Source organism: Heterodontus francisci, chromosome 27 (genome assembly GCF_036365525.1).
Source record: "Heterodontus francisci isolate sHetFra1 chromosome 27, sHetFra1.hap1, whole genome shotgun sequence".
NCBI lineage: Eukaryota > Metazoa > Chordata > Chondrichthyes > Heterodontiformes > Heterodontidae > Heterodontus > Heterodontus francisci.
Window position 1 is genome coordinate 40,329,098 of NC_090397.1, and position 12,202 is coordinate 40,341,299.

Genomic DNA, 12,202 nt, shown 5'->3' on the forward strand with positions numbered 1-12,202 from the left:
AGCAGCATTGAACCATCACGAGATGGGGGCAATAACATCATCCTGCCTCCTACAGCTGAGGTGGGTACTAAGTGATTCATTGGCGGTGTTATCAGTACATGCCTTTACCGCAGAACACAAAGCATGCTCAAAAGTAATTCCATTGGAGGGAGGGAAGCTCTGACACTGATGTTCTTTCCTTATTTACTTTCAGGTAAAACGTGCCCTTGAGAAAACCATCCTTGACACTTAAGGACGGCATTCAAGCAAAGGAGGCAGTGCGGGAGAGGACGCAAGGATGTGCTGATTCCTGCATCTGAGGTGGGTAATAAGTGCTTCATTGGCGACGTTATCAATTGGTGCCTTCACTGCAGAACTTAAAAAGGTGTGCACAACAGTAATTTCAGTGGATGGAGGGAGGCAAGCTCTGACTCTGATTTGCTTTATTTCTTTTCATGTAAAACATGCCGTCGAGAAAACAATCCTTGAGACTTAAGGTCAGCATTCAAGCAACGAAGGCAACTGGATCATGCTGCGGAGCTCATCACGATGTGGAAAGGAACATTGCATTTATGGATGAATTGGGAATGCACATTGGGATGCGCTTGGGGAACATTCACTAAGAATAGACTGAGCTCAGACTCTTGTGACTTTGCCTTCTTCACATGGACAATACAGTAGTGGAATAGAGAGCCAAGCGTTTATTCACCACAAGGCTCTCCAGGAACAATCTCTTTAGCTGTGCATAGCAGAGACTCGGCCTGTCTGTCTAACGGGAATGCTGGACACAACACTCATGTATCCATGCACAGCAGTTCCTTGGATACTTAATGAACTTAATAAAACTTTTCAATAATTAAACCCAGAATTGTTGAGGTTTTGTTTTGCATGCTATTTCCCCGACTTTGCAACTGCACTTCAGATATTCAACTATGGTGGGGGGGTAGAGGGAGGGGTGGGTGAAGAGGGGGAGGGGTGGGGAGTGCGGGGAGGGGTGGGGAGAGGGAGCATGCAAAATGCAGGGACCAAACAGTTGCAATGCCTGAAGTACCGAGGAGAAGTAGAGAAAGCAACTGGGTAGGGGAGAAAGCAACTGGATTGGGCATCCGCAGCTGGAGGGAACGGCTGAATGGAGAGGGCCGGAGGCGAGAGGCCGCGGGGAGTGAGCGTGCGAAGACCTTGGTGTCACCGGGTCCAGGGACTGGCCAGTAAGTCTTTTGCTGTTCTGTTTATGGCGCATGCACAGAAAAAGGCACTCCTCTTCCGTTCTGCTGCTCCCCCCCCCCACTCTCTCCCCTTCCTCCCTCTCCCCCCAGCTCTCCCCCTCCCCCCTTCCTTACCCCTCTCCCTCTTTCACCCCCCCTCCCTCTTTCACCCCCCCTCTCCCTCTTTCACCCCCCCCGCTCCCTCTTTCACCCCCCCCGCTCCCTCTTTCACCCCCCCTCCCTCTTTCACCCCCCCTCCCTCTTTCACCCCCCCTCTCCCTCTTTCACCCCCCCTCTCCCTCTTTCACCCCCCCCCTCCCTCTTTCACCCCCCCCCTCCCTCTTTCACCCCCCTCTCCCTCTTTCACCCCCCCTCTCCCTCTTTCACCCCCCCCTCTCCCTCTTTCACCCCCCCTCTCCCTCTTTCACCCCCCCTCCCTCTTTCACCCCCCCTCTCCCTCTTTCACCCCCCCTCTCCCTCTTTCCCCCCTCCCTCTCCCTCTTTCCCCCCTCCCTCTCCCTCTTTCCCCCCTCCCTCTCCCTCTTTCCCCCCCTCCCCCCCCATCTTTCTCTCCCCCCTCCCTCCCCGGCACCGCTACCGCTGCTCTCCCCAGCCCGCTCCACTCTCTCACTCTGGCCATTGTATTCTGACACGTGTTTGTTAGGTTTCATCTCTGTGATTTTTTTGAGCAGCGCCATCTTTAGTCCTGGCAGCTGCAACAGTCGCAGGCTGTGACGTTTTCGTGGCACATGCTGTATCTGCGCATGTGCCAAAACAGCGCCACCTACCGATCGCGTTGTCAACAATTGTGGTCTTGATTATAAGGGTCACTGACCTGAAACATTAACTCTGCTTCTCTCTCCACAGATCCTGCCAGACCTGTTTAGTATTTCCAGCATTTCTTGTTTTTATTTACTCCTGATTGATTACTACATTTCTGAGTTATGTGTCATCTGCAAACTTTGAAATTATGCCCCATAAACCCAAGTCCAGGTCATTTATATCAAAATGAGCAGTGGTCCTAATCCCTGTGGAACATATTGTTTTTCAGACTGGTGGGAAGTATACAACCATTCATCACTACCCTTTGCTTTATGTCCCTTAACCAATCTTGTATCCATGCTGCCACTGTCCTCTGAATCCCATGAGCCTTAATTTTACTTAAGTCCTTGTCAAACACTCTGATCCATTTACACATCAACCACACTGTAATTTCATCAAGTAAATCAAGTTAGTCAAACACAACTTGCCTTTAACAAATTAATTAATTTATACTTTTCCAAGAGAAGGTAGATCATGTTGAATGGCTTGAAGGCCCAGATAGCCTTATCCATCCAGCTCCTATATCTTATGTAATTAATTTTGTCCTGGATTATTGTCTAAAACATTCCCCGCCACTGACGTTAGACTGACAGACCTGTAGTTGCCCTTTTATCGCCCCCTTTTTAAAAAAAAAGCGCAACTGGAATCGGTTGAAGCAACAGTACTCTGATAGAAACAATGCTGAAGGGAGAGGAAAGGAAAACAAATGACTGGCGATAATAGGGTAAGAGAAGGGGAAATTGAGTGGCAATGAACAACAATCGTGAAGGGAGCAGAAATTGAAAGGAAGGCTGGGGAAGTTGGGTGGGAGAGGAAGGGGAAAATCTAAGTGTCACTTTCACTTTCCTTTTTAAAGGTAAAGCATGTACCAATTGTGTGTTTAATATTAAACAGAAAATGCTGGTAATACTCAGCAGGTCAGACAGCATCTGTAGAGAGAGAAAAAAGGAGTCAATATTTGAGGTGGCGGCCATTCATCAGAATTTTTGATTACTGCTTATGAATGGAATGTAGTAAAGAAGTAATTCAACCCCAAATGTTATGAAATCACTTAATTAAAAAAAATAATCAGCCAACTTGACTCTAAGAGTTGGGGCCGCCTGGAACAAGTTTGTCCCTCCTGGACTGTGAGCGAGCTCGGGGTTACGTCACAGATGGAACTGGGTCGCGTGGCGGCCAGTTGGCAGGCAGCGCGCGTTCGGAGCCGGTTGCCACCGCCGATGATCTGCGTGTCCTCCCGGCGCTACGCTGCTGCTCCAGCTTCCACTAAGGCCTCCATTGGCGGCTGTTTAAAAGGTAGGACTTCTCACCAAGCTTTACTTTATTTTTTAAAAAAAAGTCTCTTCCTCGCGACTGTTTGCCGCGAGCGATGAGTAAGCGCGTGGACGGGAGCGCTTGAGGCCTAAACTTACCAAAGCAGCTAGCGTGTGGGCCAAGGTTGCGCATGTGCGGAAAGCGTGCTGATCTCTGGGTGTTGTAGTCCTCCGTGACGTCACCGGTTCTAGCTCACGGGCGGCGGGAAGGTGGGTGGAACTCCATCTCCCAGCGTGCAGTTTGCGCAGATCATGTTCACCAACACTAGCTGGATTGCAGTTGTACTTTCTTTGTGACTCACGGTCCTGTTAAAGTCTTCAGTCCATTTGTGTATCTGAACTGACGACGGTGAGTTGCTATTCGGGTTGGTCTGCGATTTTCGTGATGGGATTAATGTAACATATGTTCAGTGTCTGTTTAGTTTACGAGAAGCATCACTACCATATGGTGGGATGCAGTTTTGATTCAAGTATACATTGCGATGAATTCCTTGAGTAACCTAACAATTTAAGTTTATTTTATTGACGTGCAATGATGCTTAAACGTTTATACGCAACTTAGGTGTCAGAAATGGCATTACACTTTCATCGACTTTAAAAAGTGATTAAGAAATTTAATAGCGATGGAAATGCATTGAGGTTATTGTCATAATCTAAAAGCAATATTGCGGAAAGTGTTTGGCACATTTTTGGGCATTACAGTAGCATCACATGTACCCAAAACAGAAAATCACTGAAATGTACTGTTAGTACAGAATGTATAATCTTCTAATCTGCTATAAAATGCCAGTATATTTCTGTCTCACTCACTCACTCACTCACTCACTCACTGAATACAGTAAGTCCAGTTCATGGGGGATCCTTATATTGTTCAAAATACAAATGGCAGCTTTCTTTTCCATTATAATTTCAAAACAATTACAGTTAAGCTTACTGAGTTTCCTTGCATGACTTATTTTATACCAGTCTTGTGCCATAATTGATTTGCACAACACCTACTTCTCAACATGCAACTACACAACAGATTGTGTAATGAATATTTAATTTGCATCCACTCTTTTTCAGGACTCGTAATAGTATTGTTATATGAGTCTTAGAGTCTGCAATACAAAAGTCGAAGTATCTGATAACCAGATCTTTTTATAATAAAAGCAAAATACTGCAGATGCTGGACATCTGAAATAAAAGCAGGAAGTGCTCAGCAGGTCAGGCAGTTTGTCACAGACTTGAAGCTTTTACTGCTTCTCTCTCCACAGATGCTGCCTGACCTGCTGAGTATTTTCAGTACACACACTTTATTTAACCAGGTCTTTTTGTTGCATTTGAATTTGGAGGAACTAGCCTTATTAGGGAATCAGACTTGAGCCTCATTGAGAGGAACTTATTTGAAGGCAGAACTTGGGAGGAGTTGTGTTTTCATGCTTTGATCCCAATAATTATTGGTATTCTGACCATTGTAAACAGGACATAATCGCACTGGCAGCTTCAATGGAAGTGTTTCCATAATATACCTCTGTTATAAGTCAAACAAAGAATATTCTGGAAGTCTGAGTCCTATTTTAAGCCAAGTGCAGTAATTGTCAATGGTTCTCTGTAGAGGTTACTTCTATACTAGTTATACCACAAATTGATGTTCAAACAGACCCATCACTTTATCTGCACTACTTTCCTCTCTATGTTACCATCCTAGTAGGAGGCCAGCATATAATAGACCAGTGTTTTCTGCATATATGTACTGAAATGCATTTACAATGTGGGCATGGAACCTGACGGGAGCTAATGAGACCCACGTAAAGATTGGGGAAATTGAGACTTTTTTTTGCAAGTTTTTTTGAATGTAATTTGGTATTGCCTTCTTTCTGTCATGATAAATATGGGGATAAAAAAATCAAGTACTGAAAATGACTTTTTAGAAACAGTCGACTCAGAATCTAGACCTTGGCCCATATTTTGCATCACCAACAAACAAGTGGCACCAGTTGTTCGTTAGTACTTGGACAAGCGCAAGTGTTTCTCTGGGCATTTAGACTGGAACTTGCGGTGACTAGAAATCCATTTCACTGCAGAGCCCTCTACAGGAGAACTGGGCCCTTGCGAGCAGGGCAAGCAACTGTGTATTTCCGTAACGAATCAGATTTGAAGAATTGTTAATGAGCAGTGCAGAGTCTGAACCAGCAAGTGTCAGAATAGTTAATCCAATGTCAAATTAAGTAAGAAAGTAAAATAGAGAGAGACAGTGCCTGGAACTTGCTGCCGGGGGAGGTGGTGGAAGCAGGTACGATAGCGACGTTTAAGAGGCATTTTGACAAATACATGAATGGGATGGGAATAGAGGGGTACGGACACCGGAAGTGCAGAAGATTTTAGTTTAGACAGGCATTATGATTGGCGCAGCCTTGTGGGCCGAATGGCCTGTTCCTGTGCTGTACTGTTCTTTGTTCTTTGACAGAAAGATTGAATTAAGAGCGATAAAAGAAAAAGTCTTTTCAATTATTTAAATTTTTTAAAATTCTTAAAGGGATGTTTGGCAGCTCATTCTGAGCTTGAAAGAAGTATTTAAATTTAGTTTGTCACAGAAACTTTTAAGTTTTTGTCTGCCTATTTTGTTCAATTTGACTAGTCTGTTTGAAGCCATTGGAGAGAGGTCAGATGGACACCGTGGAGAGACAGCAACATAGTTCAGCGTAAAGGTTGATGATCAGACACCTGTCCAGTTCAGTTCTTCCCTGCACTGTCGAACATAAAGGCGCTCAAAACTTTGCTTTTGTGAAGCTAAGACTTTTAATTAAAATTCACCTGTAGTGCTAAGAGTCCTTGCGCTTGTATTTTAGTGTCAGTGTTGGCTCAGTCGTACTACTCTTACCAACTGAATCAGAAGATCAAAAGTTCAAGCTCCATTCTAGAGCTTTGAGCATACAATGTAGGCTGATGCCAGAGCATTTCTGAGGAAATGCTACGCTGTTGACGGTGCCATATTTCCAATGTGGTGTTAAACTGAGGCCCTGTCTGCGCATGGCACTATTCAGAGAAGAGCAACAGAGTTCTCCCAGTGTCTCAGTCAACATCAGTAAAACATGTTTTGATGCAGAGTCATCGACCTGAAAGGTTAACTGTTTCTCTGTCCACAGATGCTGCCTGACCTGAATATTTCCAGCACTTTCTGTTTTTATTTCAGACGTCCAGCATCCGCAATATTTTGCTTTTATTATATCAGTAAAACAGATGTGGCGAATTATCTTATTTGCATTTGTGAGATGTTGCTGTGGGCAAATTGGCTGCCACATTTCACTTAGAACAGTGACTACTTCAGAAGTACTTCATTGTGTGTGAAGTGCTTTCAAATGTCCCATGTGAAAGGGACTGAATAAGTCAGAGTTTGTTCTGGTTTTCAAAGATAACTTGGTCTGCATAGTATTGCCTTTATCTAGTAGGATAGAGAACAAGAGAAAACAGATGAAGTTGGTGATTGGTGATTCTTCATATGGGATAGTGGCAGATTTTAAACACGCCTGTGAGCATTCCAATTAATGAGAGTTTTGGTGGGCCTGTAAGTTACATTTGTTGTGAGGTGTGATTGAAGAGCTTAAAGAATAATCTAATTTGTAAGTTTTAGAAATTTGAATTTTATTTAACTTTTCATTTGCAGAATAACACTGATGGTGATTTCCAAGGTGATGAGGCTTCAGCATCTCTGCTGCAATTGGTGTTTATTTGTTCCTGTGGCATCAGTGCGGCACGTGGAGAGTACAGCTTGTGCTGGGGCAGTAAGTGGTATTCTCATATGTAACTTTGAAATTTTGTAGCAGTCAAAACAATCACTGTGGTATTAATAGTTTAAAAAGTATGATAAACTATAGGTGGGATCGCAGACATACCTCTGCAGCATAAATTTCTTTAAAGTGTTTATGAGCCTCAAGGTCCCCACTGTCATAGAGAGATAAGTAATTAGCTGCAAGCCCCCCCAAACTCTGCTTCAGAAATTTGTTTAGAAAGTTCTTTGCCCTGAGTTCTTCAGGGAATGATGGAATATCCATCTGTGCATCGAAGCCCTTGGATCCCCATGATGTTTAGAGGGAAGAGATGAATAGCCATCCTTTTTTCACACAAAACCTCGCCGTCCCCTCATTTATTGCTTTATCTAGTGCTTTGCACTTTTCTGGAGTTTCATTTGCCCTGCTTGGATTTTGTGTTACTGCTTGCTTGGTGCCCTCTAAAATTGAAAAATAAATGAATAATGACATTTGTGCCCATGAATCTTTCTGTTTGCACAAAAAAGATAAACTTATATTCTGTCTCCTCTGGAATGCAGTGATTCATTACTCCTTGTTCCACACCCAAACAGCCTGTTCGCCGACCTATTATAGCACCATCTGCTGCGGATTGTTCATCTTGTAACTCACATATCAACCTGAAGTGAGGAGAGGTCTGCAGTTTTCCATTAGGTGAAACTGCTTAGACCATTATAGTGGCCTTGGATCTGCTTCAGCTTCACTGGCATTATTTCACCAGAGGTTATGGTGGAAACCCCATTAAGTCATGTAAAAGGGATTCGCACCTCACTGCAGGCAAAGTTATACCGTTGAAGCAGGAGCAAATCCAAGGACTTTCCCAGCCAGTGAGTTCGAATGATATGATTGCATATCATACATTAATACTAAAATCCAGAAGTGTAAGGGAGCAGAATTAAAACAGCTGAAGTGACAAAACTGCTGAAATACTCTGGGTTACCAGCTATATCTGTACTAATGTTAGTTATGCAAAAATACTGTTTCTTGCAACGAGGGTGGGCTACATAGGACAAGAATCTGTAAATGGGGATTCAGCGAAAAAAAAGTTTGGGAAGTTCTGCATATTCTGAGGCCAAAACTACGGTTGTTGGAAAAACCTGCTTATTGTAATCTCATTTTATAAACTTCAGTCTGATTAATGCTAGATTACTGTTGGTGAATTAGAGGCTGTAGTCAGCCCCAGCCTTTGCTTTTGTTGTTTACAATGTTGTGTAATGTATAGTCAGTCATTCAAGATCTACAAGATTGTGAATTTTCCTGCAATCTATTAAAATAGCCTAGTAATGCTTTGTGATAACCAGTCAGAACTTCCTTCAATAATACCAATTCACACCATGCTATTTTCACCTGTAAATGGCATTGTAAAACCTGTTAAATGAACCACCTGCTAGGTTACAATGCAGTGGTAAGGAAATCAATTTTAAACAGAAATCCTCTGTTTCAGTATGAATGGTGAGATATCACTAAATCAATTTATTTAAATAATCCAATCATGAAGGTTCTGATGATCATCTCAAACCACTTGAGTTTCACTTTTCTGATTTATCATCTTTAATTCTTCTGCCACTTTTTCTTTTTATGCCTTGTATTTGAAACATCAAGCATCATAGGGCAGATATAACTGGTAACCCAGAGTACTTCAACAGTTTTGTCACTTTAGCTGTTTTAACTCTGCTCCCTTATACTTTTGAGTTTTAATATCAAATGCAATGATATAATTGGAAGTAGGTAAGGCCATAAGCATTTAATATTAATAGTTTTATAAAGTACTAAATGTAAGTGAATATCCTCTTTCCCCTTCAGCCCCTCGAACTTGTTCGGCCATTCTATTAGATTGTGGATGATCTGTATTGTACCCAATTTGCCAGTCTTTTCTCCATATCCCTTCATGTGCTCACTTAATAAAATTCTGTCTTTCAGGCTTGAAAATTTCTTCCTGAATTTACTCATTTGGCCTAGCTCTAGTTTTAAGATTATGACCCTTGTCTTCGTTTGTAGTATTAGAGTTCTTTGTTTCTATCCCATCAAATTCCTTTATCATTTAAATGTCTTGATTAGAACACACTTAAACATCCTAAATGCAAGGGAATACAAACAAATACAACATTTATGAACCTCTGCTCATAATTAAATGCTTTGAGCCCCAGTATAATTCTGGTCTTTTAATGGCTTTATTAACCAGCGTCACTACTTTTAGTGATTTATGTATTTGTACTCCCCCCGATGCCTTTGCTCCTTCATGCCATTTAGATTCATGTTTTCCAAGTAATATGTGACCACCATTATGCTTTTTGTGCCAAAATGTAATTCTAATGTGGCCGTTCTCCTGTCTGTTCTAAAACACTCCTGTATACAGATGAGAAATTCATTGCCTTCATAAATTAAGATGTTCTATTAAACCAGATTGTTCTTTTTTAAATGCTTCCCTGATCTCTCTACCCATGGTGTTTCCACTGCCTGATCATCCTTACTGAATGAAATTCCCTTCTACTGCTGTAATTGTGTCTTTTATCAATATTCATCCTTTCCCAATTTCACTGTGCTTTTTAAAGATTTCCATAGCCTGTAGATAGTGGATGCACTGGTCATGATTTACCAAAATTCCCTAGATTCTAGAACAGTCACAATGGATTGGACGTTAGCAAATGTAACACCGCTATTCAAAAAAGGAGGGAGAGAGAAGACAGGGAGCTACAGGCCAGTTAGTCTGACATTAGTCATCAGAAAGATGCTGGAATCTATTATCAAGGAAAGTTTAACTGCATTGAGAAATCATAGTATGATCGGACAGAGTCAACATGGTTTTATGAAAGGGAAATTATGTTTGACAAATTTATTAGAGTTTTTGAAGGCGTAACTAGGAGGATAGATAAAGGGGAGCCAGTAGATGTAGTATGCTTGGATTTCCAAAAGGCACTCTATAAGGTTTTTAGTTTAGTTTAGTTTAGAGATACAGCACTGAAACAGGCCCTCCGGCCCACCGAGTCTGTGCCGACCATCAACCACCCATTTATACTAATCCTACACTAATCCCATATTCCTACCACATCCCCACCTGTCCCTATATTTCCCTACCACCTACCTATACTAGGGGCAATTTATAATGGCCAATTTACCTACCAACCTGCAAGTCTTTTGGCTTGTGGGAGGAAACCGGAGCACCCGGAGAAAACCCACGCAGACACAGGGAGAACTTGCAAACTCCACACAGGCAGTACCCAGAATTGAACCCGGGTCGCTGGAGCTGTGAGGCTGTGGTGCTAACCACTGCGCCACTGTGTGTTACACAGAAGGTTAATGCACGAGGGTTTACAGAGTTGAGGGTAATATATTTGCATGGATGGAGGATTGGTAATGGACAGGAAGCAGACAGTAGGGATAAACAGGGCATTTTCAAGTTGGTAGACTGTAACTAGTGGAGTGCCACAAGGATCAGTGCTGGGACCTCAACTATTTACATTCTATATTAACAACTTTGAGGAAGAGACCGAAAGTAGTTCATCAAGTTTGCTGACGATACAAAGCTAGGTGGGAATCTAAGCTATGAGGAGGGTACAAAGGCTGCAAAGAGATATAGACCGGTTAAGTGAGTGGGCAACAAGGTGGTAGATGATGCATAATGTGGGAAAGTGTCAGGTTATTCATTTCAGTATTAAGAATAGAAAAGCAGAATATCTTAAAAGGCGTGAAACTTTTAAATATTGATACTCAGAGACCTGGGTGTACTCGTACAAGGAACACAATATGCAGGTACAGCAAGCAATTAGGAAGGCAAATGGCATGTCGACCTTTATGGCAAGGGGATTGGAATATAAGAACAAGGAAGTCTTGCTACAATTGTATAGGGCTTTAGTGAGACCACACCGGGAGTACCGTGTGCAATTTTGGTCTCCGTATCTAAGAAAGGATGTACTTGCTTTGGAGGCGGAAAGGATGTACATGCCTTGGAGGCGGTACAATGAAGGTTCACTAGATTGGTCTACAGTTTCAAAGGGAACACCGTCAGGTGCCCGTATGTGCATTGTAGTACCATCAGCATTAGTTACTATAACAATGCCGTCAGAGGTTTGTGACACAACCGCAGTTCCTTCATGTGACACAATTAGGCCATCGGAAGTTTGAATAAATATCTGTTCGTGCCCCTGAGCCAACAATTCCTGACTTCCAACAGGTAGTTGAAATTCTAATGCTCCATCTTCTGTCACTGTGCTTGTCGTATGATAAGAGGCTGAGTAAATTGGTCCTATACTCTCTGGAATTTAGAAAAATGAGAGATGATCTCATTGAAACATTCAAGATTTTGAAGGGTCTTGACAGGGTAGACACAGAGGTAGTTTCCCCTAGCTGGGGAGTCTGAAATATGGAGGCATAGCCTCAGGCTAAGGGGTTGTTCATTTAAAACTGAGATGAGGAGAAATTTCTCCACTCGAAGGGTTGTGAATCTTTGGAATTCTCTGCTCCAGAGGGTTGTGGATGCCCCATTGCTGAGTATATTCAAAGCTGCAATAGACAGACAGATTTTTGATCTCAGGGAATCCTGGGATATGGTGAGTAGGCAGCAAAGTGGAGTTGAGGCAGAAGATTAAGCATAATCGTACTGAAGGGTGGAATAGGTTCAAGGGGCTGTATGGTCTACTCCAGCTCCTATTTTTTATGTTATGGCATATTTAGCTGTCAGTCGTGAGCAACTTGAAGCCAGGTGTCTGTAGTGTTACCACATCATACCCATTAAGGTGAAATTTGTGCTTTTTAACTTGCTGATTTTATTCTTGGGCTATGTACATTTGTGCACCGAACCCTTGTTTTGGGTTAACTACCCCCACTCTATTGCTATATTCTGTTAGCCTTTCTCTTACGTTTTTTGACAGTGTGGACTTACCCTTTCCACGAGGATGTGAGTGCCTTTCCTGTTTAGGTGCAGGCCATCCCGTCTGTGATGTCAGTATCCCAGGAATCTGAAACCCCACCCCTGTGCACCATCTATCCACCACAAATTGGCATTGCTAATATCTTTCTCTGACTGGTCCAGCACATGCCAGCACTTCTGATATGTCTTCCTTTTTCCTCAACTGAGAATTCCCTCCCACCATGGTTC

At 42.7% G+C, this 12,202-nt stretch overlaps 1 protein-coding gene across 3 annotated transcripts in view; it reads left to right on the plus strand.

Moving 5' to 3' along the window:
• The first annotated feature begins 3,160 nt into the window (after positions 1–3,160).
• trabd (TraB domain containing) overlaps positions 3,161–12,202 on the plus strand; it is a 49,452-nt gene continuing 40,410 nt past the window's right edge. The window contains exons 1-2 of one of the 3 annotated variants that reach the window (XM_068059163.1): positions 3,161–3,302; positions 6,966–7,083. The gene's annotated coding sequence lies outside the window, so the exon portion shown is untranslated. Of the gene's footprint in view, positions 3,303–3,574; positions 3,669–6,965; positions 7,084–12,202 lie in introns of those variants that run through there. The other 2 variants (XM_068059161.1, XM_068059162.1) reach the window with 2 other exon arrangements.